We start from the raw sequence: 11,641 nt of genomic DNA, 5'->3' as shown, positions 1-11,641 counted from the left end.
GGTGACCATGAGTTGATTCCGGGGTACCGGGTTTCATAAGGCCACATGACAACCGAGGGTCGATCATGAGTCATTGATACTCGAACATGGACCGGTAGAGAATCGGCCACAGATCGTTGCGTTAAGTCGGGTAGGCCATGGATAGGCCATGTGCCAGGCCACGAGCCTAATGGCTAGGCCGTGGACCGGCCATTGTGCCAGCCGCGCCGGCCAGGCCGTGTGCCCGGACATGACCGGCCCTTGTGCTAGTCAGCTAGGCCACGGACCGGCTACGTGCTCCGCCGTATGCTAGCCATTGTGCCTGACCTTCGTGCCAAGTGTTGTGCCGATAAGATCCGACTCCGACTAAGTCCCATGCCCGAGAAACTTGGCCATGAATCGTGCATTATGCCCATCCATGAGCCGCGGCATGTGTTAAGCCCATGACCCGACCCTCGCTTGTGTGGCCCAATGTGATGCTCGGCATGTTGCCCGTGTAGCCGGCGTAGTGCCCGGTCCCTTGCTCGTGCAGCTCGGCACGGCGCCCGTGCGCTCGGCCACGCGCCTGGCCATGTGCCCGGCCGTGTGCCCGTGTGGCCCGGTAGCGTGCCAGGCCATGCGCCCGGTCAGATCAGGCCAAGCGCCCAATTAGCCGGTTGGCTTAAGGTTATCCCATTCAACTTGAATTTTGTCTTGGTTATGTTTGGGGATATTTGAGGACATTCTCGTGTCGAACCTCGGATTGAATGGGATTATTAAGATTGTTTTGTTGCGGAAAACCCTCGAAAAATAGGGGAAACAAGTATGATGCGGGGTTGCGATTTTGGCATCGATTAGTCAATCTTGTGCACCGCGGTTGACCCGAGTTAATTGTAGGTGGAACCAGCATTTTCTGAGGACTTAGATTGGCTTCACGGTTTGGAAAATTATAGAATGAACTAGAAGATAAGGTTGGACCAAGTCAAATCTTCTTCTCCAAGCCATATTAATTAGCTTGGACTTTGAGGCCTCCCGTCATGATGATATGCAATAAATGAACGAAGACTTTAAGGCTCCCTTCATCATGACTTGCATTAATTAGTTGGACTTTGGAGGCACCACCATCATGGCAAGCATTAATGGCCATAAGACTTTATGGGCATTTCATAATGTTATTTTGTCCATTGTCCATTAATGCAAAAATTTCCAAGATCAAGTTATTAATGGCATTTTATGATGATATTTTGGCTCTTATTCATTAATACCGAGATTTTCAAGATCATTTCATTAATGGCTTAGATTCTCAAGATCATTTCATCATGACTTTTGGCTTATATTCATTAATGACTAAGATTTTAGAAGATTTTGTAATGAGGGAAAAATCTAGGAAGATTTAGTAATGATGCTATTTTGTCTCTTCTTTGCTTGAGCCACTATAAATAGAGGAAGCCCTCCCCTCTCTCTCACGCCATTCTCACGCCTCTCTCTCCATTCTCACACACACCACCAACCTTCTCTCTTGCTTATTTGCTTCTTGTTCACGCCGAGAAAGAGAGAAAGAGAGAGAGAGAGAGCTCACCGACTAGCTCGTGTCTCTTCTTGTTGTTCGGCAAACTAGAGAGCTCAAAGCCAAGACGCTATCTTCCACATGTTCAAGCCTCACGCCAAGATCCGTTTACTCACGTGTTCAAGCTCGAGAACTGCCGAGACTCCCGTGTTCCTTTCTTGTTCTTGTTTTTACCGTTGAGTAAGTGAATTCCCTAATATTGGGAAAGGATGTTGAGATGCATTGTGACGTGGTTTGCTTGGACCGTTTCTCGGTCGTTTGGTTGATCGTAGTTGGTTCATTTTCTTAGTTTGATCCTGTTTCATGTTTGATGTTATTTTGAGATAGAACCGAGCCTTAGTTGGTAAAGTGTACATGATGTGGCCATGCGTGATGTTCTCTTGTTTGAATTTTGCTATTGATCTGCCATCGATGCGGGTGCGGTAAGGGCCGACTTATGTTAACAGCGATCGATATATCCTCACTTGATATTAGTGTTTTCACTTGCTGAGTCTCTCCGACTCATCCCCCGTTGTTTCCCCTTTTCAGGTCCGTAGGATGGCATCTCCTCTAGCCAGCGTTGGCAATCCCGTGGAGCAGAGAGACGAAGTGCTCACCGTGATAGATGTCAGAGAAGACCGCGCCTATCGCCGAATCACGACGCTTGTGATGTTCGATGAGGGCCTAATGGACTTGGTGCCTCATCCGTACGTGGCGTGATATCGATATGCGAACGGAGAATGGGTTGGATCCCTATGTGGGTTCAACGGTGCTTTGGCGGTGCGGGCGGACCGGCTCCGGGATAAAGCCACGGGTGGAATGTGAGATGGCCAGGCGGACGGGACCGGGGTGGAGGTGAAGAAGCGAGGGGCGAGAAGCCGTAGTGGGTATAGGACAACCCAAGCCGAGTTTTGCTATTCATAGTGCGTGTGAAATATGTGTTATTTGCCATGGCCCGAAGGGCTTGTTAAAATATGTTTGCATGCCCTGTAAACATAATGTTTGCTCATGATGATGTTTGTCTTAATCCCGCTGTTGTTCTTAATGTGATTGTCCCGAAATTATGCTTCCGCTTGTGTGTAAAGAAAGATAACAATGAACGGGACGTTACATTAATGACCCCGAGGTGGGGGCATTACAAAGAAGATCCCTCATTCGGAAGCTTTGTCGTTGGAGTTACAACGGAGACCCCACCTCAGGGTTTTGCTTGGAATGGATCAAGTCCTTACTAGAGAAGCGGACAGTGGGATAAATCCAAGTTCATCGGAATACCGACCATGAGCGGCAAATACCTGAGCAACTACGAACTCCTGCAAAATATTGACCAGGGAACATCTTATTTTTACTTCAATAATCACAACTCCTTCTTTGGATATTTTTTCATCTCATCAGAAGGATCTACAAAGTTTGATTTGTTTAAAAGGGGCGATGGATGGTCAACATACTGGGAGGCACCGGTACCAACTAACCATTGTGAGATTTATGGAACATGTGGCCCTTTTGGAGTTTGCGACTGGTTTAGTCCACCTATGTGCAGATGCTTAAAAGGTTTAAACCAAGGTTAGATGAAGAATAGAACAGAGGAAACTGGACATGAGGGTGCCTTAGGGAAATGGAATTGAATTGCTGGAAATCCACAGGTGTAGCAGCTTCAACGACCGTGGAAAAAGATGTGTTCTGGCAAATGAAACAGATGAAATTGCCCGATTCTGCTGATTATTTGTTGAGCGTAACCGATGCAGAAGAATGTCAAAGTTGGTGCCTAGGAAACTGCTCGTGCTTGGCCTTTTCTTATGTGGATTCTATAGGATGTATGGCTTGGAGTAAAGACCTCATAGATACTCAACGATTCTCCACGGCAGGCGAAGATCTATTTATTCGACTTGCAGATGCAGACACAAGTTGGAAGGGTTGAATTAATATGCACTTGGTTTTGCCTTGCCTGTGGTTCTTATAATCTATTTTCCCATTTCAGGTGTACTGACGCAGACAAAACTTATCATCAGCCTAAGTACTATTTCTGTCATCATGTTATTTGGAGCAGGCATTTCAGTATGTGTGGTTTATTGCTGTCTTAGGGGTGATTCTGCACTGACCGCTATATGAATCTTGTATGATTGGTAAAATCATGACTTGAGAAGGTAGGCAGTTATTACAATAGAAATACTGCTCTGTTTCTAATTTTCTCATGCTTATCTTCAGTTTTTTTCACGCTGTTCATAAAATGCAGGGAAATTTAAGAAAATAAAAATCCCAAGGCTCCAGAAGTCAGTGGACACAGCCAACAGATCAGAAGAACTGATAAGGGAACGGAAAGAGTAATTGAAGCAAGATGATGCATTGGAATTGTGATGGCCCAAGCCAAGTGGCAGAGCACGGGGAGGAGGGATGGCGGTGCGTCCGCGCCACTACTCCAGACTTGCGCAGGGAAGTGGGGTACCTCTCTTGTCCCACATTGCCTATGGGGAAGTTCTGGGCTAGCTTATAAAACTTGGAGTTCTATATCTGTGTAATGCGTTTTAAAGCCGTGAGGGTCAGTGGGCCCAAAGCGGATAATATTATACAGTGTAGACCCGGGGTGTTACAGGTGGTATCAGAGCTGACTCCCGACCGTATGTGGGCTCACAACAAGGGCGCTGTGCCCGTAAGGGGTGGAGAGTGTGATGGCCCAAGCTAAGCGGCGGAGCGCAGGGAGGAGGGATGGTAGTGCGTCCGCACCACTACCCCGGATGTGCGCAAAGAAGTGAGGTACCTCTCTTGTCCCGCATCGCCTAGGAGGAAGTTCCGAGCTAGCTTATAAGGCTTGGGGTTCTATATCTGTGTAACGCGTTTTAAAGCCGTGAGGATCGGTAGGCCCAAAGCGGAAAATATTACACAGTGTAGACCCGGGGTGTTATAGGAATTGGTGGTTTGTGATCTTGATAGCATACTCCTCACGACATACAACTTCAACGCCAAAAACAAACTTGGGCAGGGAGGGTTTGGCCCTGTTTATAAGGTAAAAGAAAACCTTCTCCAAGGGCAATGCCCAGATCATCCGACATCTGATAATTCTGCTCGTTTGTAAACAGGGAAATCTGAACAATTGTAAGGAGATAGCTGCAAAGAGACTTTCAAGCAGCTCAAGCCAAGGCATTACAAAGTTCAAGAATGAGATCCTTCTAATATTGAAACTTCAGCACCGAAATCTGGTGAGACTCTTTGGTTACTGCACCAAGGGAGAAGAAAAGATTCTAGTGTATGAGTACTTGCCAAACAAGAGCTTGGACGCCTTTCTTTTCGGTTTGTGTCACTCTCTGAAGAGCTTGTTTCCGCTTTCAACCAAACCCGGTACTGAAACTAGATACTGTTCTTGTTTACTTGTTTAGATTCAAAAGAGAAGGCAAAACTTAGCTGGGGCATTCGCTTCTGCATTATCAACAGGGTCGCAAGAGGGCTGCTCTACTTCCACCGCGATTCCTGCCTCAGGGTCATACATCGAGATTTGAAAGCGAGCAACATTCTCTTAGATGAAAAGATGAGTCCCAAGATTTCAGATTTTGGGCTGGCGCGGATGTTTGAAGGCACTCAAGTTTTGTTAAATACTCACAAAGTTGTGAGGACTCTGTAAGCTTTCTTTTGTCACTCTTAAGAGTGCTTCTGAGGCAATTTGTCACCTAGACAGCAGATTAACAGTATAATGCGCTCACCTTTCCTTCATGCATGTTCCTACTGTTGTCCTCAAATATGACTGAGAAAACTCTTTTTTGTACATCCAATGGTTCCAATAATTCAGTTTGCTCAGAGGTAATTATAGACCAGCACTGTAATACGAATGCTGAAAGGTATGAGAAAAACGTACTTCTGGAGTTGGAAGTCTACCACGCTCCAATTTTCTAACCTCTCATATCATTGTCCTTGAGTCTCTGATTTCTTGTTTGAACTATATTTCGTGAATCCTCCACTTATATGATTTTTTATACCTTTATTATGATTTTGGCATCCTATGTACGAGATTATAACATGTCCAAGTTATATAGTGGCTACATGTCTCCTGAGAATGCAATGGGTGGGATATTTTCTGAGAAATCTAATGTTTATAGCTTTGGAGTACATGTATTGGAAATTATCAGCAGCAAGAAGAACACAAGTTTAGATTACCTTGGACAGCATCTCAATCTCGTCACTTATGTAAGTGCGAGATCTAACTTCAAAATAATGTATCTCCATATCAGATTTCAACCATTGGAAGACATTGGAACAATCTAACAATCGACCAGTTGTTGCAGGCATGGCACTTGTGGCGTGAAGGCAGAGGATTGGACTTAATGGATGAAGCCATCGTTGACACATTTTTGCCATCAGAAGTGATGGGGTGCATTCAGTTAGGGCTTCCCTGTGTGCAGGACCATGCCACAGATAGACCCAACATGTCGGCCGTGGTTCTAATGCTAAGTGGGTGTTGACACCTAAATTTCGGCGCATCATTTAGTGGTTAATTGCATAGAAAATTAGGGATTAAATTTTAACCCCTAAACAAAAATATTAAAATTGCATAGCATATAGTTTAGGTTCATATAGATTAATTGCATTCCGCATCGGATTGGCGGTGGCAAGCGAGCTTAGAATTCGTCATGTAAATTGAGCTCGGACATCGAACGAGACTCGGCTCACTCGGAAAGCATGGGCCGAAAATTACAAGTCAGAAGGGCTTGGTTGTCTTAATTTGAGCTTAAATTAGCCCATTATGCTTAATTAAATAAAAGCCCACATTAATTCAGCCCACTTGAAATTAAATGATAATTAAAGCCTAAGCCCAAGCCTAAGCCCATTAGGACTAGAAAGCCCGGCTAATTGACCTAGGTTTACATTATAAATACATCGTTATGTGTCATAATTAAAGGGGCTCTCAGAATTTTCAGAGAACACACGAGTGAATCACTTGAGAAAAGAGAGAGACTGGTGGAGCCTCTCGCGGCCAAGCCCCTCTCCGCCGTTGCTACTGCCGGCCCGACATCATCGCCTTGTGCTACTTCCTCCGTTGATCTGCTAAGCCGGCCCACGACGATCGCTGCTGTCCTCTGCCGCTCCCGAGTTGACCCGTGACGCTCGCCACTGCCCTTCGACGTGAGCTGTTGCTTCCCCTGACTCGGGCTCCTGCTGTTGCTGCCCATCGAAGCCATCTAGTCATCGATGATGACAAAGTAGTCACCGTGGAGGCCCCTGCTATACCGATGACACTTGCTGATCCGTGGCCGATCACTTGATACACGCGGAGGGATAGAGGTCAAACAAGTGGAAATTTTAATTGTGGGGCTTGGGAAGTCAAAGTCTTATAATCAAAGGAGACTTGGGCAAATTGGTCTATCTCCTCTGCAAGGACACCCACTTTCACGAAGCAGGGAGAAAAGAGAAAAAGTTCACTTTTTTTTAGTTATTTCTCTCATATTTGGGTTCTATTGCTTGCGATTCTTGGTCGTTGATTCACCTTGCTTGTAGACGCTGGTTTGTTCGCTGTGACACTACTGCACCATTGTTCATCAATACTCGACACCAGCCGCACATCCCGGATTTCTGAGAACCTACACTTTGGCCGCAATCAGCAACTACGGAGTCCAGCCGCGCCTCCGCTCGACCAGCCGGAGACCACCATCTCGACGCCGCCGTTCCCGACGCCGCGCCGCTGCTCCCGACGCCGTACCGCCGTTCCCGACGTCGCGCCGTCGTTCCCGACGCACCACCGGTCACCATCCCAATCCGCAATCCCGATCCGCTACAGATTCAAATTAGGAAAGAAATCTGCAAATCAGGTAATTATCATATCCCGATTTGATTCGAATATTTGGTTGCTTAATTTGTGCTTATTGATATCTAATTTTGCATATTTGGATAATAAGCATTATCCCAATTAGGATTTATTTCCTTTTTGAAATCTTAGATATCTATTACTTATCAAATTTTGATAGAATTTAGAATTTTCAAAATCCTTTGAATATATCCAAGATATTTGAGATATCTAAATTTTTTCAAGATGTGATCGATTAGGAAAATTTCCTAATCCGCAACCGCACACGTGGAAATAAATCTATCTATCAAGCTTTAGATAGAGTTATTTCCATAGCGGGTATTTCGAATTTTAGGATCGATCTGTCAGGTTTCAGATCGAAACTTAATTCGAAAGATTTAGCGGTTATTTTTTTACTCGATTTTAATTTCGAATTTCGATAAAAAAAATACCAAAAAGATTACTTTAGAATAGGTTAATTTCTTTAGTTTAAAATTGCATGTTTAGATAATTGATATTTTAATTCCGAATTTCATTTTAAAAAAAATACAAAAAATAATATGCCCGTCATTAGAAATAGGTCACGTCGTCGCGTGACATATAGTTTGCATGATATGTTGCATTAACGCATGTCAATTTTTTTGCACGTCATTACATATAGGTTAGCTTTCATTTAAATAAAAGAAAATCAAAAAGAAATTTCTGCACCTTTGAACTCTAAGCCAGGATTTATCAAAATTGTCAAATTGAGTATTTTTCCTGAAATTGGTACCGAAAGGGCGTTAGGGAATCTAGCGTAACCAAGTCCCCGAATTCATAATTTCTGGTTCGCAGAAATAAAATAGTACTCCCGCTATTTTATTTAGGTTTCTAATCAACCTACCTTAAATGATTAGTGGCGACTCCCATTGAAAATATTTGCATGCTCATAATTGGACCTAAGTTGCGATTTGGTAGAGTTTGGGAGAACTCGAGCTAGGTTAGTTAATTTAATTAATCTAGTAATCCATTAGCCTAAGATAGAAAACCTGATTGATTTTTTAGGTCGCGACAGTGGGCAGTCTGATCGTCCACAGCCAAAGGAACCGACATTTACATTTCAGTGCCCAACAACTCACGAAGTCCATTCACAGGAAGAAAACATGTGGTCCAGGAATACCATCACCATTACTATGGTTGAAGGAAGATAAATTCTCATATGCATTTTGTCTATGCAATTCATCTTTCAGGGATTCAGTGTTTATCAAATTAAATTGCTTGAATAACCAATCTGATGTTGCACTATTACGTGGATATATGATGTAAACATAGAGATAGTGAGAAGCTCTGAGTTGGTAGCTCCTCTAGTAGGATAGTTTTATGTGTGCATGGATGCACAAAATGTGACATCCTCGTTTTGACCCCAATTTCAGAAGCAGAAATCAAAAACGAAATTACTATTCGGTATTACGCAAATTGAAGACGTGCCCAATTGAAGAAGACAAGGCCAAGATAGTCTCCTTCTCTTCTTTTGTTTCTTGCATATGAATGCAATTTATGATAGTTGGTAAACTTGACTTGGAAGTTTAATTCCTAGCCAAGCATTCAAGCTTGTGGAGCAAGTTGCATTTCTAGCCAAGCATTCTAGCTTGTGGAGCAAGTGGCATTCCTAGCCAAGCACTCAAGCTTGTTGAGCAAGTTGCACTCCTAGCCAAGCATTTTAGCTTGATGAGCAAGAAGGAATGTGAACCAAGTGTTCTAGCTTGCTTAGGAAGTTTGCTTGAAGCTTGCATATAAAGCTTGCAATGAAACTTGGAGGAGAAGTTGGCAAGAGGGCTATAAATAGAAGAGCCTCTTTTGCATTTTCAACTTTTGGCTCACAATTTCACCACTCATTTCCCTCAATTTTCACTTTGGTCTCCCTCTCTCTCCTCTCCCCCTTGGTTCGGCCACCAACACCGCCCATCACCACCTCACGCCACCACCTCACCGCGTCGCCCTCACGACGCTCACCACTCACCAATCGCCGGACGTCAAGCCGCGCCGGACCGAGCCTCGTTGGTCGCCGACTAGCTCTTCCGCCACGTTCCGCGAAGTTGGTTCGTGCTTTGGAACGCTCGTGTGGCTCCATCGTCACCACACCGCCACTGTCACCGTTAAACGGTGAGTTAACTACCTAATCGTTGATTAGGCCGTTAATTACGCTTAAGGCTAGATTAGATTAGAAGTAAACCTAGTTATTGTTACTTAATTAGGATTGGCGCAATAAGTGATTGGGATAGGTTATCGGTATTTGCGACACGTTATCGTTGTATTGTGGATGCAATTTGGTGGCTTGCAAGTACGGTTTTAAATGTTTATTATGCATGTGTGTTCTTGAGTTCTAAATGGGTGTTGCATGTCCATTCAAGTTGCTGGGTATGAGTTTTGTTGAATCAAATTGGGTGGTTTTCCCATTTGGACTCAATTCTTGTTTTTGTTCTGGAAAACCCAAATTCGGTTCCTCTGTACCTCTTCGTTTTGTCATTTTTGTGGAGAATTTTGTGGACCGAATTTCCAGAAACTTCCCTCTTAAAAGTTGTTCCAAATATCTTTAAATTTAACATATTTTAATTTCAGAATTTTTGGACTTGATATGAGTATTACGAAAGCCTAGTTTTCGGACCGTGGAAAACTGCCCAGAATGAGTATTTCTGTGATGTTTACACATTCTCGATTTTCTACAAACTTTTCTGGATCGATTTTGGAAAATATTCCTTCACAAAAGTTCTTTATAACTTCTTTCTCTACAACATATAAAAATTTGATAATTTTTGGAGATGTTTTGAGTATGGTACAGAACTGATTTTGTGGAACAACGGTTCTGTTCCAGTAAGCAAGTTTTAGTCTGTCTTTGGGTTATTAAAAGAGACACTTACAGAAATATTTGGACTTTAGTTCCTTCATGAAAAATGTTTATCCAGGTTTATTTTATAACGTATCCAAATTTTAGAATTTTCTGAGTACATCCACCATTTATTTTGAACGAATTTCTGTTACTGTGCAAACCTGCTCAAATTTACCCAATTTCAAAGATGCACCATTTCTCACATGAAACCTTGGGAATTTGGACTTGATGTCTTCTGGTGACTTAATGTGTACATTCTGAGCTTTCAAATGAGATATGTTAACGTTTTATTCGAGGTCAAATGATGGGACAAATGTGATTATGCATGTGATGGCAGAATCTGGAATATGGTGTGAAATTTGCCATGAGTTAGAAGGGTGTCACACTACCATAGTGGCCTTTGAGATATTATAATATAAGGCTTGGTATTGAGATGTGGAATAATGTATGAGGTTTATGATGAGAAACGTTTGTCATGTGATGAAATATTTGAGTGCATGATGTAATCTTGGTGTGCAGTGTTGGTGCATTAACTGGTGACACGTGATCACGTAGGAATATTTTGTGCATTTTCACCTGTGAAATCGAATATATTCCGACGTATGAACATATAGCACTCTTGCATCGAGTTAAATGAGACAACTTTTAATTTGGCATGAGTGGCTGTGTGATCACATAATACCCTGATGCGTTTTACGCGGGGTTGAACCCGTCCTGATGCGTTTTACGCGGGACGATACCCGATTTATCGGATGCCCGGAAAGTGTTCGGATGCCTTGTCGCGGTAGAGACCGGACTCGATGCTCCGAAAGGAATGCCGTCCTGAGGCGTATGCATACGCGGGACGATGCCGTGCCCGATGGGGCGGGACGATGCCCGGGTAGGTTCGGAAGACCGCTATCCTTCAGGATGTGCCGTGGCCCGAGGGGTCGTTAATAATCGGAACACGCGTGGTGCATTGCGCATGGAACTGTTGTAATGTGTTCTAATTATATGTGATGTATGCTGCTTATTTATGTGATGTTATAACCTGTCGTATGCAGCAAGTGTGCCAGGACCAGGTAGGGTTGCCTGTGTGTGAATGTGCCTGGTTAATTTATCATGTTATGGTTGAGTTGCCATCCCGCATTGTAACTAAAGGCAGGGCACAAGGCGCATTGCTATTGATCTACTATCGTCATTGAAACGCGGGAACAGGGGACGCCTGAGGCGAATCAGCGTCCTAATCGGGGATTAGTTAGTTGACTCATCGAGATTTTATCTCACTCCCCGTTGTTTAACATTTTTCAGGACCGTAACGATGAAGGTGCATACGGTTTACTTTATGGAAGCCCGTTTTTGGAGTAGAAGCGTGACGTTAAACCCTGACCATCAAACCCTTTTTTGATTGGTTGGTCCTATAGGAAGTACTGTAGTGTTGGTTTATAAATATACTAATTTCTTGGGGTAAGGATGTAATGTACAAAAGCATCTTGTTGATATGTTTATGGATGGTTGTTTTCCTGCA

At 43.6% G+C, this 11,641-nt stretch overlaps 1 pseudogene; it reads left to right on the top strand.

Moving 5' to 3' along the window:
- Window positions 1–3,116: 3,116 nt before the first annotated feature.
- LOC115673806 (G-type lectin S-receptor-like serine/threonine-protein kinase At1g61370) lies at window positions 3,117–8,458 on the top strand (annotated as a pseudogene).
- Window positions 8,459–11,641: the final 3,183 nt, after the last annotated feature.

The sequence above is a fragment of the Syzygium oleosum genome, unplaced genomic scaffold, assembly GCF_021117445.2.
Source record: "Syzygium oleosum isolate NSW1041296 unplaced genomic scaffold, Sole_v2.1 Sole_v2.11, whole genome shotgun sequence".
In the NCBI taxonomy this organism is placed as follows: domain Eukaryota; kingdom Viridiplantae; phylum Streptophyta; class Magnoliopsida; order Myrtales; family Myrtaceae; genus Syzygium; species Syzygium oleosum.
The sequence above is the reverse complement of the archived record's forward strand: the minus strand, read 5'-3'. Positions and strand labels throughout refer to the sequence as shown.